This window comes from Hibiscus syriacus, unplaced genomic scaffold (genome assembly GCF_006381635.1).
Source record: "Hibiscus syriacus cultivar Baekdansim isolate YM2019G1 unplaced genomic scaffold, ASM638163v2 tig00003518_pilon, whole genome shotgun sequence".
Lineage (NCBI taxonomy): Eukaryota > Viridiplantae > Streptophyta > Magnoliopsida > Malvales > Malvaceae > Hibiscus > Hibiscus syriacus.
In genome coordinates, this window is record NW_024061976.1 from 99546 (window position 1) to 113343 (window position 13798).

At 29.3% G+C, this 13798-nt stretch overlaps 4 non-coding genes across 4 annotated transcripts; all 4 read left to right on the forward strand.

Annotated features, from left to right (window-relative positions):
* Positions 1 to 593: 593 nt before the first annotated feature.
* Positions 594 to 666, forward strand: TRNAK-UUU. The gene has a single exon. It is a non-coding gene; the product is annotated as a tRNA-Lys (tRNA).
* A 789-nt stretch (positions 667 to 1455) lies between these two features.
* Positions 1456 to 1528, forward strand: TRNAK-UUU. Its single transcript has one exon. It is a non-coding gene; the product is annotated as a tRNA-Lys (tRNA).
* Positions 1529 to 4905: 3377 nt separating this feature from the next.
* Positions 4906 to 4978, forward strand: TRNAK-UUU. Its single transcript has one exon. It is a non-coding gene; the product is annotated as a tRNA-Lys (tRNA).
* A 2727-nt stretch (positions 4979 to 7705) lies between these two features.
* On the forward strand, positions 7706 to 7778 carry TRNAK-UUU. Its single transcript has one exon. It is a non-coding gene; the product is annotated as a tRNA-Lys (tRNA).
* Positions 7779 to 13798: the final 6020 nt, after the last annotated feature.

Here is a 13798-nt window from a genome sequence, read left to right on the forward strand (position 1 = left end):
CCTTATTGGTAATGTACATGACATTTAAACTTGTTCTCTAAGATTTTATTCCCATAGATGAGTTGTTGAAAGGGTAATTGTTGATACGTTTTTTATCTTCTATATTTCTCTAGTGCGATAGTATGGGGTTCATAGTGTTACTTCTGTTAACCTGTACAATTTCATTTTTTTCTTGTGTGTAACGGCTACATGATGAAAAGATTAGATTCTTTTATTTACAGATTTTAAATTTGGATAAATATTAGTTTACATGTATCCCATTTTCTAAACAAAGTGCGATAGCAAGGGGTTCATAGTGTTGCTTCTGTTAACCTGTACAATTTTATTTTATTTATTGTGTGTAACGGTTTCATGCTGAAAAGATTAATATTTTTTAAGTGTTCCAAGTTATCAGTATTTTTTATTCAAAAAGTTATCGGTTAACCTTGTTCTTTACTTCATTTAATCCCAAATGTACAATTAACTTCATTTTTTTGTGAAAAAACATATAGAAATTTTAGTTTACTCGTATCTTATTTTCTAAATTATGCTTTATAGATTTTAAATATGGATAAATATTTACAATACATGTAAAATTAAGTTTATAATTGTTAGCTGTCTTAGCTCAGCTGGTAGAGCGCATGGCTTTTAACCATGTGGTTGTGGGTTCGATTCCCACAGATGGTGGAGGTTGAGGTGTATCCATTGTTATAATATAGATATGTAAGATTATTTAGGTTTATATTGTCTTAAAATAGCTAGGATGTAATTTTTTAGTTTTCTATTTCTTCTTTGTAGTGTGCATGGCATTTAAACTTGTTCTCTAAGATTTTATTCCTATAGATGAGTTGTTGAAAGGGTAATTGTTGATAAGTTTTGTATCTTCTATATTTCTATAGTGCGATAGTAAGGGGTTCATAGTGCGATAGTTTTTTTCTTGGAAAATTAGGTTTATTTATTCATTGTTTTTCAAGTTAAAAGAGTTGTTTAGATGTGCCTTTAAAAGAAGTGGTTCAAAAGAAGTTATTTTAGAAAGAGCTTTAAAAAAATATTCTATCAAATTTTTATGTTACTTTAAATAGTTTGATCTTGTTTACAAAGCATAATATGAGAAATATAAATTTAGAAAATAGAAATGATGTTAGAAAGTGAGAAAATAAGTTACCTTAAATTATTTTTATGAGTATATATGTATATATAAATATGTATATGTAGAATATATATATATATATATATATACATAAAGTATGAGGATAAAATATGAAAACAATTCTTTCAACATTTTTAAAATAATTTTTGGGAGTTATTTTTTATTCAAAAAGTTATCGATTAATCTTGTTCTTTATTTCATTTAATCCCAAATGTATAATTAGCATCAAATATTTTGTGTGAAAAACATAGAGAAATATTAGTTTACTTGTATCACATTTTCTAAACAATACTTTATAGATTTCAAATATCAGTTTATAATTGATAGTTGTCTTAGCTCAGCTGGTAGATCGCATGGCTTTTAACCATGTGGTTGTGGGTTCGATTCCCATAGACAGCGGAGGTTGAAGGTGTATCCGTTGTTATATTAGATTTGTATGATTGTTTAGATTTATATTATCTTAAAATAGATAAGATGGAATTTTTTTTTTTGTTTTCTAATCCTTGTTGGTAGTGTGCATGGCATTTTAACTTGTTGTCTAAGATTTTATTACAATAGATATGCGTTGTCGTGAGGGTAATTGTCGATAAGTTTTTTATCTTCTATATTTCTCTGGTGCGATAGTAAGGGGTGCAAAGTGTTGCTTCTGTTAACATGTACAATTTCATTTTATTTCCTGTGTGTGACGAATACATGCCGAAAAGATTAACTTCTTTTAAGTGTTCCAAGTTTTTCATGGAAAATTAGGTTTATCTATTCATTGTTTTTCAAGTAAAAAGTGTTGTTGAGATGTGCCTTTAAATGAAGCGCTTCAAAAGACGTACTTTTAGAAAGAGCTTTAAAAATATTTTTTCTATCAAGTTGTTATGTTACTTTAAATAGTTTGATAAGTTTTACAAAGTATATTATGAAAAATATAAATTTAGAAAATAGAATTGATGTTAGAAAGTGAGAAAATAAGTTACCTTAAATTATTTTTCTGAGTATATATATATATATATATATCATAAAGTATGATGCTAAAGATGAAAACAATTCTTTCAACAATTCTAAAATATTTTTTTGGAGTTATTTTTTATTCAAAAAATTATAAGTTAACCTTGTTCTTTATTTCATTTAATCCCAAACGTACAATTAGCTTCAATTTTTTTGCGTGAGAAACATAGTGAAATATTATGTATCTCATTTTCTAAACAATACTTTACAGATTTTAAATTTGGATAAATATTTACGATACATGTAAAATTAAGTTTATAATTGTTAGATGTCTTAGCTCAACTGATAGAGCGGATGGCTCTTAACCATGTGGTCGTGGGTTCGATTCCCACAGACAGCTGAGGTTGAAGGTGTATATTGTTATAATAGATTTGTATGATTGTTTAAATTTATATTATCTTAAATAGTTAAGATGTAATTTTTTTTTTTGTTTTCTAAACCTTACTGGTAATGTGCATGACATTTAAACTTGTTCTCTAAGATTTTATTCACATAGATGAGTTGTTGAAAGGGTAATTGTTGATAAGTTTTTTATCTTCTATATTTCTCTAGTGCAATAGTAAGGGGTTCATAGTGTTGCTTCTGTTAACCTATACAATTTCATTTTATTTCTTGTGTGTAACGGCTACATGCTGAAAATATTAGATTCTTTTAAGTGTTCCAAGTTTTTTTTCTTGGAAAATTAGGTTTATTTATTCATTTTTTCAAGTTAAAAGTGTTGTTGAGATGTTCCTTGAAAAGAAACGCTTCAAAAGAAGTTTTTTTAGAAGGAGCTTTAAAAAATATTCTATCAAATTGTTATGTTACTTTAAATAGTTTGATCTTGTTTACAAAGTATAATATGAAAAATATAAATTTAGCATCAAATTATTTTGTGTGGAAAACATAGAGAAATATTAGTTTACCTTATCACATTTTCTAAACAATACTTTATAGATTTCAAATATGGATAAATATTTACGATACGTGTAAAATTAAGTTTATAATTGTTAGTTGTCTTAGCTTAGCTGGTCGAGCGCATGACTTTTAACCATGTGGTCGTGGGTTCGATTCCTACAGATAGCGGAGGTTGAAGTTGTATCCATTGTTATAATAGATTTGTATGATTGTTTAGATTAATAATTATCTTAAAATAGTTAAGATAATTTTTTTTTTAGTTTTCTAAACATTGCTGGCAGTGTGCATGGCATTTAAACTCGTTGTCTAAGATTTTATTCCAATAGATATGCATTGTCGTGAGGGTAATTGTCGATAAGTTGTTTATCTTCTATATTTCTCTAGTGCGACAATACGGGGTTCATAGTGTTGCTTCTATTAACCTGTACAATTTCATTTTATTTCCTGTGTGTAACGATTACATGCCGAAAAGATTAGCTTCTTTTAAGTGTTCCAAGTTTTTCGGGGAAAATTAGGTTTATTTATTCAATGTTTTCAAGTTAAAATTGTTGTTGAGATGTGCCTTTAAAAGAAGCGCTTCAAAAGAAGTACTTTTAGAAAGAGCTTTAAAAATATTTTTTCTATCAAATTGTTATGTTACTTTAAATAGTTTGATATTGTTTGCAAAGTGTATTATGAAAAATATAAATTTAGAAAATAGAATTGTTGTTAGAAAGTGAGAAAATAAGTTACCTTAAATTATTTTTTTGAGTATATATATATATATCATAAAGTATGAGGCTAAAATATGAAAACAATTCTTTCAACATTTCTAAAATAATTTTTGGGAGTTATTTTTTATTCAAAAAGTTATAAGTGAAAATATTTTTTCTATCAGATTGTTATGTTACTTTAAATAGTTTGATATTGTTTGCAAAGTGTATTATGAAAAATATAAATTTAGAAAATAGAATTGTTGTTAGAAAGTGAGAAAATAAGTTACCTTAAATTATTTTCCTAAATATATATATATATATATATCATAAAGTAAGAGGCTAAAATACTAAAGCAATTCTTTCAACATTTCTAAAATAATTTTTTGGAGGTATTTTTTAGTCCAAAAGTTAACCGTTAACCTTGTTCTTAACTTCATTTATTCACAAATGTACAATTACCTTTATTTATTTATTTTTTGAAAAATATAAAGAAACATTAGTTTACTTGTATCTCAATTTCTAAATTATGCTTTATAAATTATAAATACGGATAAATATTTATGATATGTGTAAAATCAATTTTATAATTGTTAGTTATCTTAGCTACTTTTGTAGAGGGTATGACTTTTAACCATGTTGTCGTGGGTTCGATTCCCACAGACGACGGAGGTTGGTGTATCCATTGCTATAATAGATATGTATCATTGTTTTGGATTATATTGTCTTAAAATAGTTAAGATGTATTTTTTTATAAACCTTGTTGGTAGTGTGCATGCCCTTTAATCTTATTGTCTAAGATTTTATTCCAATGGGTATGTGTTGTCGAAAGGGCAATTGCCGATAAGTTATCCATCTTCAATTTTTTTGAAGTGCAACAGTAAGGGGTTCATAGTGTTGCTTCTGTTAACATGTACAATTCTATTTTATTTCTTCTGTGTAATGGTTCATGCTGAAAATATTAGTATCTTTTAAGTTTTCCAAGTTATCAGTATTTTTTATTCAAAAAGTTATGGGTTAACCTTGTTCTTTATTTGATTTAATCCTAAATGTACAATTAGCTTCAATTTTTGTGTGAAAAACATAGAGAAATATTAGTTTACATGTATCTCATTTTCTAAACAATACTTTATAGATTTTAAATATGGATAAATATTTACGATTCGTGTAAAATTAAGTTTATAATTGTTAGTTGTCTTAGCTCAGCTGGTAGAGCGCATGGCTTTTAACCATGTGGTTGTGGGTTCGATTCCCACAGATGGTGGAGGTTAAGGTGTATCCATTGTTATAATATAGATATGTATATGATTATTTAGGTTTATATTGTCTTAAAATAGCTAGGATGTAATTTTTTAGTTTTGTATTTCTTCTTTGTAGTGTGCATGGCATTTAAACTTGTTGTCTAAGATTTTATTCCAATAGATATGTGTTATTGAAAGGGAAATTGTCGATAAGTTGTTTATCTTCTATATTTCTCCGTTGCGATAGTAAGGGGCTCATAGTGTTGCTTCTCTTACCCTGTAGAAGTCCATTTTATTTATTTTGTGGAACGATTACATGCTAAAAAGATTAGCTTATTTTAAGTGTTCCAAGTTTTTTCGTGGAAAATTGGTTTATTTATTGTTTTTTAAGTTAAAGGTGTTTTTGAGACGTGCCTTTAAAAGAAGCGCTTCAAAAGAAGTAGTTTTAGAAAGAGCTTTAAAAATATTTTTTCTAACAAATTATTATGTTACTTTAAATTATTTGATATTTTTTACAAAGTAAATTATGAAAAATATAAATTTAGATATTTTTTATTTTACTTTAAGGGGTTCATAGTGTTGCTTCTGTTAAGATGTACAATTTCATTTTATTTCCTGTGTGTAACGATTACATGTCGAAAAGATTAACTGAAATATGAAAACAATTCTTTCAACATTTCTAAAATAATTTTTGGGTGTAATTTTTATTCAAAAAGTTATAAGTTAACCTTGTTCTTTATTTCATTTAATGCCAATGTACAATTAGCTTCAAATTTTGTGTGTGAAAAACATAGAGAAATATTAGTTTACCTGTATCTCATTTTCTAGTTAATGCTTTATAGATTTTAAATATGGATAAATATTTACAATATGTGTAAAATAAGTTTAAAATTGTTAGTTTTCTTAGCTCAACTAGTAGAGCGCATTGTTTTTAACCATGTGGTCATGGGTTCAATTCCCATAGACAGTTGAGGTTGAAGTTGTATCCATCGTTATAATAGATATATATGATTGTTTAGATTTATATTTATCTTAAAATAGTTAAGATGTATTTTTTTTTAGTTTTCTAAACCTTGTTGGTAGTGTGCATGGCATTTAAACATGTTGTCAAAGATTTTATTCCAATAGAAATGCGTTGTCGAAAGGGCAATTGTCGATAAGTTGTTTATCTTCTATATTTCTCCGGTGCAATAGTAAGGGGTTCATAGTGTTGCTTCTCTTACCCTGTAGAATTCCATTTTATTTATTTTGTGTAACGATTACATGCTAAAAAGATTAGCTTATTTTAAGTGTTCCAAGTTTTTTCATGTAAAATTGGTTTATTTATATATTGTTTTTCAAGTTAAAGGTGTTTTTGAGATCTTCCTTTAAAAGAAGCGCTTCAAAAGAAGTAGTTTTAGAAAGAGCTTTAAAAATATTTTTTTTTCTAACAAATTGTTATGTTACTTTAAATCATTTGATATTTTTTACAAAGTATATTATGAAAAATATAAATTTAGATAATAGAATTGACGTTAGGAAGTGAGAAAATAAGTTACCTTAAAATATTTTTCTGAGTATATATATATATCATAAAGTATGATGCTAAAAGATGAAAACAATTCTTTCAACATTTCCAAAATAATTTTTTGGAGTTATTTTTTATTCAAAAATTTTTGTTCTTTATTTCATTTAATCCCAAACATACAATTAGCTTCAATTTTTGTGTGTGTAAAACATTGAGAAATATTAGTTTACCTGTATCTCATTTTCTAAACAACACATTACATATTTTAAATTTGGATAAATATTTACGATAAATGTAAAATTAAGTTTATAATTGTTAGATGTCTTAGCTTGGCTGGTAGAGCGCATGGCTTTTAACCATGTGGTTGTGGGTTCAATTCCCACAGATAGCTGAGGTTGAAGGAGTATCCATTGTTATAATAGATTTGTATGATTGTTTAGATTTATATTATATCTTAAAATAGTTAAGATGTAATATTTTTGTTTTCTAAACATTATTGGTAATGTGCATGACAACTTGTTCTCTAAGATTTTATTCCCAAAGATGGTGTTGTTGAAAGGGTAATTGTTGATACCTTTTTTATCTTCTATATTTCTCTAGTGCGATAGTAAGGAGTTCATAGTGTTGCTTCTGTTAACCTATACAATTTCATTTTATTTCTTGTGTATAACGGCTACATGCTGAAAAGATTAGATTCTTTTAAGTGTTCCAAGTTTTTTTTTTGGAAAATTAGGTTTATTTATTCATTGTTTTTCAAGTTAAAAGTGTTGTTGAGATGTTCCTTTAAAATAAGCGGTTCAAAAGAAGTAATTTTAGAATGAGCTTTAAAAAATATTCTATCAAATCGTTATTTTACTTTAAAGAGTTTGATCTTGTTTACAAAGTATAATATGAAAAATATATATTTAGAAAATAGAATTGATGTTAGAAAGTGAGAAAATAAGTTACCTTAAATTATTTTTATGGGTATATATATATCATAAAGTATGATGCTAAAAGATGAAAACAATTCTTTCAACATTTCTAAATAATTTTTTAGAGTTATTTTTTATTCAAAAAATTATAACTTAACCTTGTTCTTTATTTCGTTTAATCCCAAATTTATAATAAGCATCAAATTTTTTTTATGAAAAACATAGAGAAATATATGTTTACCTGTATCACATTTTCTAAACAATGCTTTATAGATTTCAAATATGGATAAATATTTACAATACGTGTAAAATTAAGTTTATAATTGTTAGTTGTCTTAGCTCAGTTGGTCGAGCGCATGGCTTTTAACCATGTGGTCGTGGGTTTGATTCCCACAGACAGCAGAGGTTGAAGTTGTATCCATTGTTATAATAGATTTGTATGATTGTTTAGATTTATATTATCTAAAAATAGTTAAGATAATTTTTTTTAGTTTTCTAAACCTTGTTGGTAGTGTGCGTGGCATTTAAATTCGTTGTCTAAGATTTTATTCCAATAGATATGCGTTGTCATGAGGGTAATTGTCGATAACTTGTTTATCTTCTATATTTCTCTGGTGCGATAGTAAGGGGTTCATAGTGTTGCTTCTGTTAACCTGTACAATTTCATTTTATTTCCTGTGTGTAACGATTACATGCCGAAAAGATTAGCTTCTTTTAAGTGTTCCAAGTTTTTCATGGAAAAATAGGTTATTTATTCATTGTTTTTCAAGTTAAAAGTGTTGTTGAGATGTGCCTTTAAATGAAGCGCTTCAAAAGAAGTACTTTTAGAAAGAGCTTTAAAAATATTTTTTTCTATCAAATTGTTATGTTACTTTAAATAGTTTGATATTGTTTACAAAGTATATTATGAAAAATATAAATTTAGAAAATATAATTGATGTTAGAATGAGAGAAAATAAGTTACCTTAAATTATTTTTCTGAGTATATATATATCATAAAGTATGATGCTAAAAGATGAAAACAATTTTTTCAACATTTCTAAAATAATTTTTTGGAGTTATTGTTTATTCAAAAAATTATAAGTTAACCTTGTTCTTTATTTCGTTTAATCCCAAACGTACAATACTTTACAGATTTTATGTCACACCCCAATTAAGGGGCTAAAATTTAAGAAATTATAAAATAGTGAATTTAATTTGATATTTTGGAAGAAATTGAGGATTAAATTGTAAAATTGTAAAGTTGACAGACCATTTTAAGAAGTACAAGAAATTCAATGACTAAACTCATAATTTAGCCATTTTCTTTTATGAGAGAATTATAAGTTCTCTTCCCCCGATTATTTTCTGCAAAAAATGCTCCATTTTCCTCCTCCGGTCAACCCACTTTCAACTACGATCTACTCACCGTCTGACCTCTGATCGACGGACCGAAACCACCATCGTGTTTGTTATCAATCGAGGAACAAAACCCCTCAAACCTTTCATCGTGAATGGCCGTCGTTCGTCGTTAATTTCAGTCAGAAGTATGGTCGGTAATAACTCGATTTTAGTTGGTTTTTCATCGATTCACGACGATCCGACCATCCGTTTACGAAGCCTTCTGCACCATCGTGTTCCTTGCATCATTTCGAGTCCACCAGTGTTCTCCGTTTCTCCGTCGTCACCGGCGCGTGGAGGGGTGAGACCGTCAAAGTTTCCAACGTTTTGGCATAAAGCTCTCTGCCGTTCAAAATTGTGAACCGAGCTTTGTAAGTTCCTCAAAATCGCTTAAAATAATTTTTAGGAATTTTTCCAGGAATTTTCTAACACCGGGTTACTGTTCACGAGCCACACACGCCACCCCCCGAGAGTGGGCATCATCTGGGTGATAATTTTGTAATTAATTTCTATTTGGGTGCTATTCGTATAAAATTTGGGTGTTAATTTAGTAAATATTTGTAGAATGTGGCTAATTTGGTAATTAATTTCTGTTAGGGTGATATTTGTGTAAAATGGTCGACTGTTGACCGTTGACCGACGTTGACCACAGTTGACTAGAACTTTTATCGGCTTTGACCGGGCATTAAACGACCTTGACTTCGATTGAGTATACCTATACTGACATTTTCTGAGATTCCAAATCTGATTCTGCTATCCGTTTTTTGAAATTCAGACCCGAAGGCCTTGAAATTGCCAATCAAACCCGTTGACTTTGACTTTGACCATAAATTCAAGATTTTCGAAAAGTCATATTTTATGCTTTCGACGTCCTGAATCCGAATTCGAAGTCCGTTTCGCCAAATTCGAACCTGGTAAGCTGGTTTTCACTGATGTATCATCCGATTCGATCCATTTTTCAGAATTAAACTCTGTTTTGATGTAATTTATGTTGATATGAATCCGAGGAAATATTAGAAGATGATTTTAAGATTGAGGGCGTTCAAATGGAATTTAATGGTCGATCGGTATGGCACAAAAATCGAGGTAATACTTTACTACCTCTTTATGCTTTATGGAACATGTTGATATTGGTAAATGCATGAATAAGATAATGTTGATCACTTTTGTGGAGTTGAATAATTTATACACTCGATATGAATGTGGTAGAAATTTTGTAACTGAATATAGATCGAATGACTAATATAAGAGATTGAGGAATTGTTAGAATTAAATTACAAGTTTGTGATTGGTGATAAAGAAATCAGCTCTGGATTTGTAACTTATATTTTATATAATCAAGGGTAAAATGTTAAAGGTACTTGGATGGAAAATTATGAGAATACTCGGGTATGGTAAAATTATGAAAATACCCTTATGTTGTAGGATGACAAGAATTGTCCCTGGAAGTTGGTTAATAACTTGCAAAGACATATTGATCCAATATAATTACAGATGTGCATAAGAAATAATAGTTTTGTTTAAAAAATTTGGATAACTGGTTTTTAACGCCAAGAAGGGTTTGCGCAAGATGCTAAAAGTTTGTTAAGGAATAATTTCAAGATCAGAGAATGTTCAGGAAAGCAATTGACCATAGGATCTTTAAATTATAATTATTTTCGTTCAGAGCTATTATCGAAATTATGAAAATGCCTTTGAGAGGTAAAATAGTCTGAGTTGACCCTGAATGAGAAAGTACTTTGAGGATTTGTACTTAACTCGATTAAGTACGAATTTAATTGTTAAGATCCTGTCTTTGTACAGAAAAATTCATGATATTCCGTTTGTAAAATCTGAGAAGGCACTTGACCCGAAAATATTTGAGTAATGAGTAAATACCTGAAGAATAATTTATCGACGGTATTCTTGTAACCCCCACAGGCCGATAAGGGTAACCAGATCCGATCCGGGGTGTCACATTTGGGCCACCGGAGCAACCCACTATAAAATAGTGGAAAATTTAAAACTTTTTAAATTACATGTACACTAATAAAATCAGTTGTCACTATTTAAAAATAAAATAGATTTCCAGACTCGTATATAAATCAAAATACAATTACATGCCCCCTAATCACATGTACCATACTCTGCAACAATGCCGGAAAAACTCCCTTACTGAAGTCGATAGATGCACTGGTACAATTCTTTTAACCTGAAAAGGTGAGTAATAGAGTGAGCTTTGAAAAGCTCAGTAATACAGAACTACCAGATAATGCTGAAGAACGTGCAGATACAGATAAACATACATATCCTTATTATTTCCGAACATTTATAGATTTTTATGCTGAGCAGAGATTCTACTGATATTTCAGATGGTAACGGACAATGAGCTTTCAGTTCAGACAAATATTTCGAATGACTGAGATCAGGAGATCAGAACAGGTTATCTAGTGTGTTCCCATAAAACCAGTAAAAAGATGCATATTTTTTTTAAAGCATATATATATACACCCCCATCCTTTCACAATCTGTTTGTGTAGGTTCCCCGGAACCATACACCCCGCACAACCAGTAACAGTAAGGCCCTGAGCATACAGCCAAGGAGCCTGCAGTAATCTTCCTCCAACAATAAACCCCCCAGATAAAATATTTCTCCGTCGGTAAATGGAGATATCAAAAATCAAAACAGAATTCATATTAGATATCAGAACAGAATCCAGATCAGAATCAGAATAGAACTCAGGTAACATATCAGAACATAATTCAATTCGAAAATCAGATAAAATATTTATATAATTAGGGAACACACCAGAGTTTACAGGTATTATTTAGAGGTATTGTATCAGGCAGAGAAACACAGTTATTAAGTATGCCGATAGAATATCGGAATTCAAATCACTATTGGAAAAGTTCAATAACTGAAAAAATCATCAATTATTCAGAATATGACTTGAGATGTAAGGAAGAAATGAAGATTCAGGACATTTACAATCTATGTCGATTGATCGGATTATCAAACAACTCTTAAATGAATAGCTCCCAAAATTAATGCTTGTCGATTGATCAATTCATTGTTCTTCCAGGGTATTTACTCTTTAATACCACAAACTCTTGTACATAGATCATTTTCGGAATCATCACTGAATAGATCTTCCAATGTCTTTATTTTACTTTTACGCTTCTAATATATCATGAAATACTGACGTGCTTGATTTGTAGTTCATGATCTAGAAGAATAGTACATTGTGTATGTTCATTAACGTTTCCAGACTCATTCACATCACTTACTTAATCCTTAGTGCTTGAGGTTGCTTAGTTCATTTAGCATTCAAGTCTATTCCAGTTACTTCGGGATTTTCCAGAGTAATTTCGTACGTTTCTGAATTTCAGATACATATTGTACTTCCGTTCAGTTCAGTTTGGTCTTCGTGGTTGATTTGTCGAACAAATATCCAATTCTTAGTACCGAATGCAATCTAGAGTTGAGCTGAGCTGAATACTTCCAAAATTATCATTGAGCTAAACTTGAGTAGACGAACATGTATTCAACTAATATCTATGTCGTTCAGGTACTGACATATTATTAAGGTTGATCGGCTCACTTAAGTTATGTTCCATAACTTTTAAAGGTAGTCCAATACCCATGCTTATTTGGATTCCTTAATTAATCCAAGGTATTTACTTAGTTTAGGCCATAAGGTTATTTTGGTAATTTTGGTGTTCAGTTTTATTTCATTTATTTCAGAGCTCGAGGATATCCAATCATTCCTGAGCTTGGTGATATTCTTAGGTCATTTCCATTACATGGGTATTTGGTCATTTTACAGATCTACGGTATTTCAATCTTTTCCTACCATCCGGTCTTATTATTTAATTCAATCTTATCATTTACTTCAGTCCTTTTGAATAATTCTGACAGCAGAATACCCCCGATAAATTATTCTTCAAGTATTTACTCATTATTCAAATATTTACGGGTCAAGTGTCTTCTCAGATTTTACAAACGGAAAATCAGGAATTTTCCTGCACTAAGTCAGGATCTTAACAATTAAATCCGTACTTAATCGAGTTAAGTATGAATCCCCTAAGAATTTTCTCATTCAGAGTCAACTCAAACAATTCTACCACTTAAGGGCATTTCCGTAATTTCTTAACCAGATAATTTCGATATTAGCTCTTAACGAAAATAATATAATTTAGAGATCCTATGATTAATTGCTTTCTTGAATACTCTCTGATCTTGAAACGGTTCTCTTAACAAACATCTAGTATTCTTCATAAACTCTCATAGGATTAAAAACCGGTTATCCATAATTTCCAAATAAAACTAACATTTCTTATGCACATCAATATTTTATCAGATCAATATGTCTGTAAAATCCTCTTATCTAACTTCCATATTCAAATCTTGTCTTTTTATAACATAAAGGTATTTTTGTAATTTTACCCTACCAGAGTATTCTCATAATTTCTCATCCAAGTACCTTTAACATTTAACCTTTGATGAAATAAATTATAAGTTGCAGATACAGGGCTGATTTCTTTATCACTAATCACAAACTTGTAATTTAATCTAACAATTCCTCAATCTCTTATATTAGTCATTCGATTCGTAATCAGTTACAGAATTTCTACCACATCATATCAAGTGTATAAATTATTCAACTCCACCAAAGTGACCAACATTATCTTGTTCATGCATTTATCAATATAAACATGTTCCATAAAGCATAAAGAGGTAGTAAAGTATTACCTCGATTTCTGTGCAATACTGATCGACCATAAAAATTCCATTCGAACACCTTTGATCTTCAATTCAACTTCCAATATTTCCTCGGATCCATATAAATAGAAATTACATAAAAAACGGAGCTTAATTCTGAAGAACGGATCGAATCGGATGATAAATCAGTCAAAAACAGCTTACCGAGTTCAAATTTGGAAAAACCAACTTCAGATTCGGATTCAGGACGTCAAAAGCATAAAATATGGCTTTTCGAAAATTTGGAATCTTTGGTCAAAATCAAACTGTGGAATCAGATTTGGAACGTCGAAAAATGTCA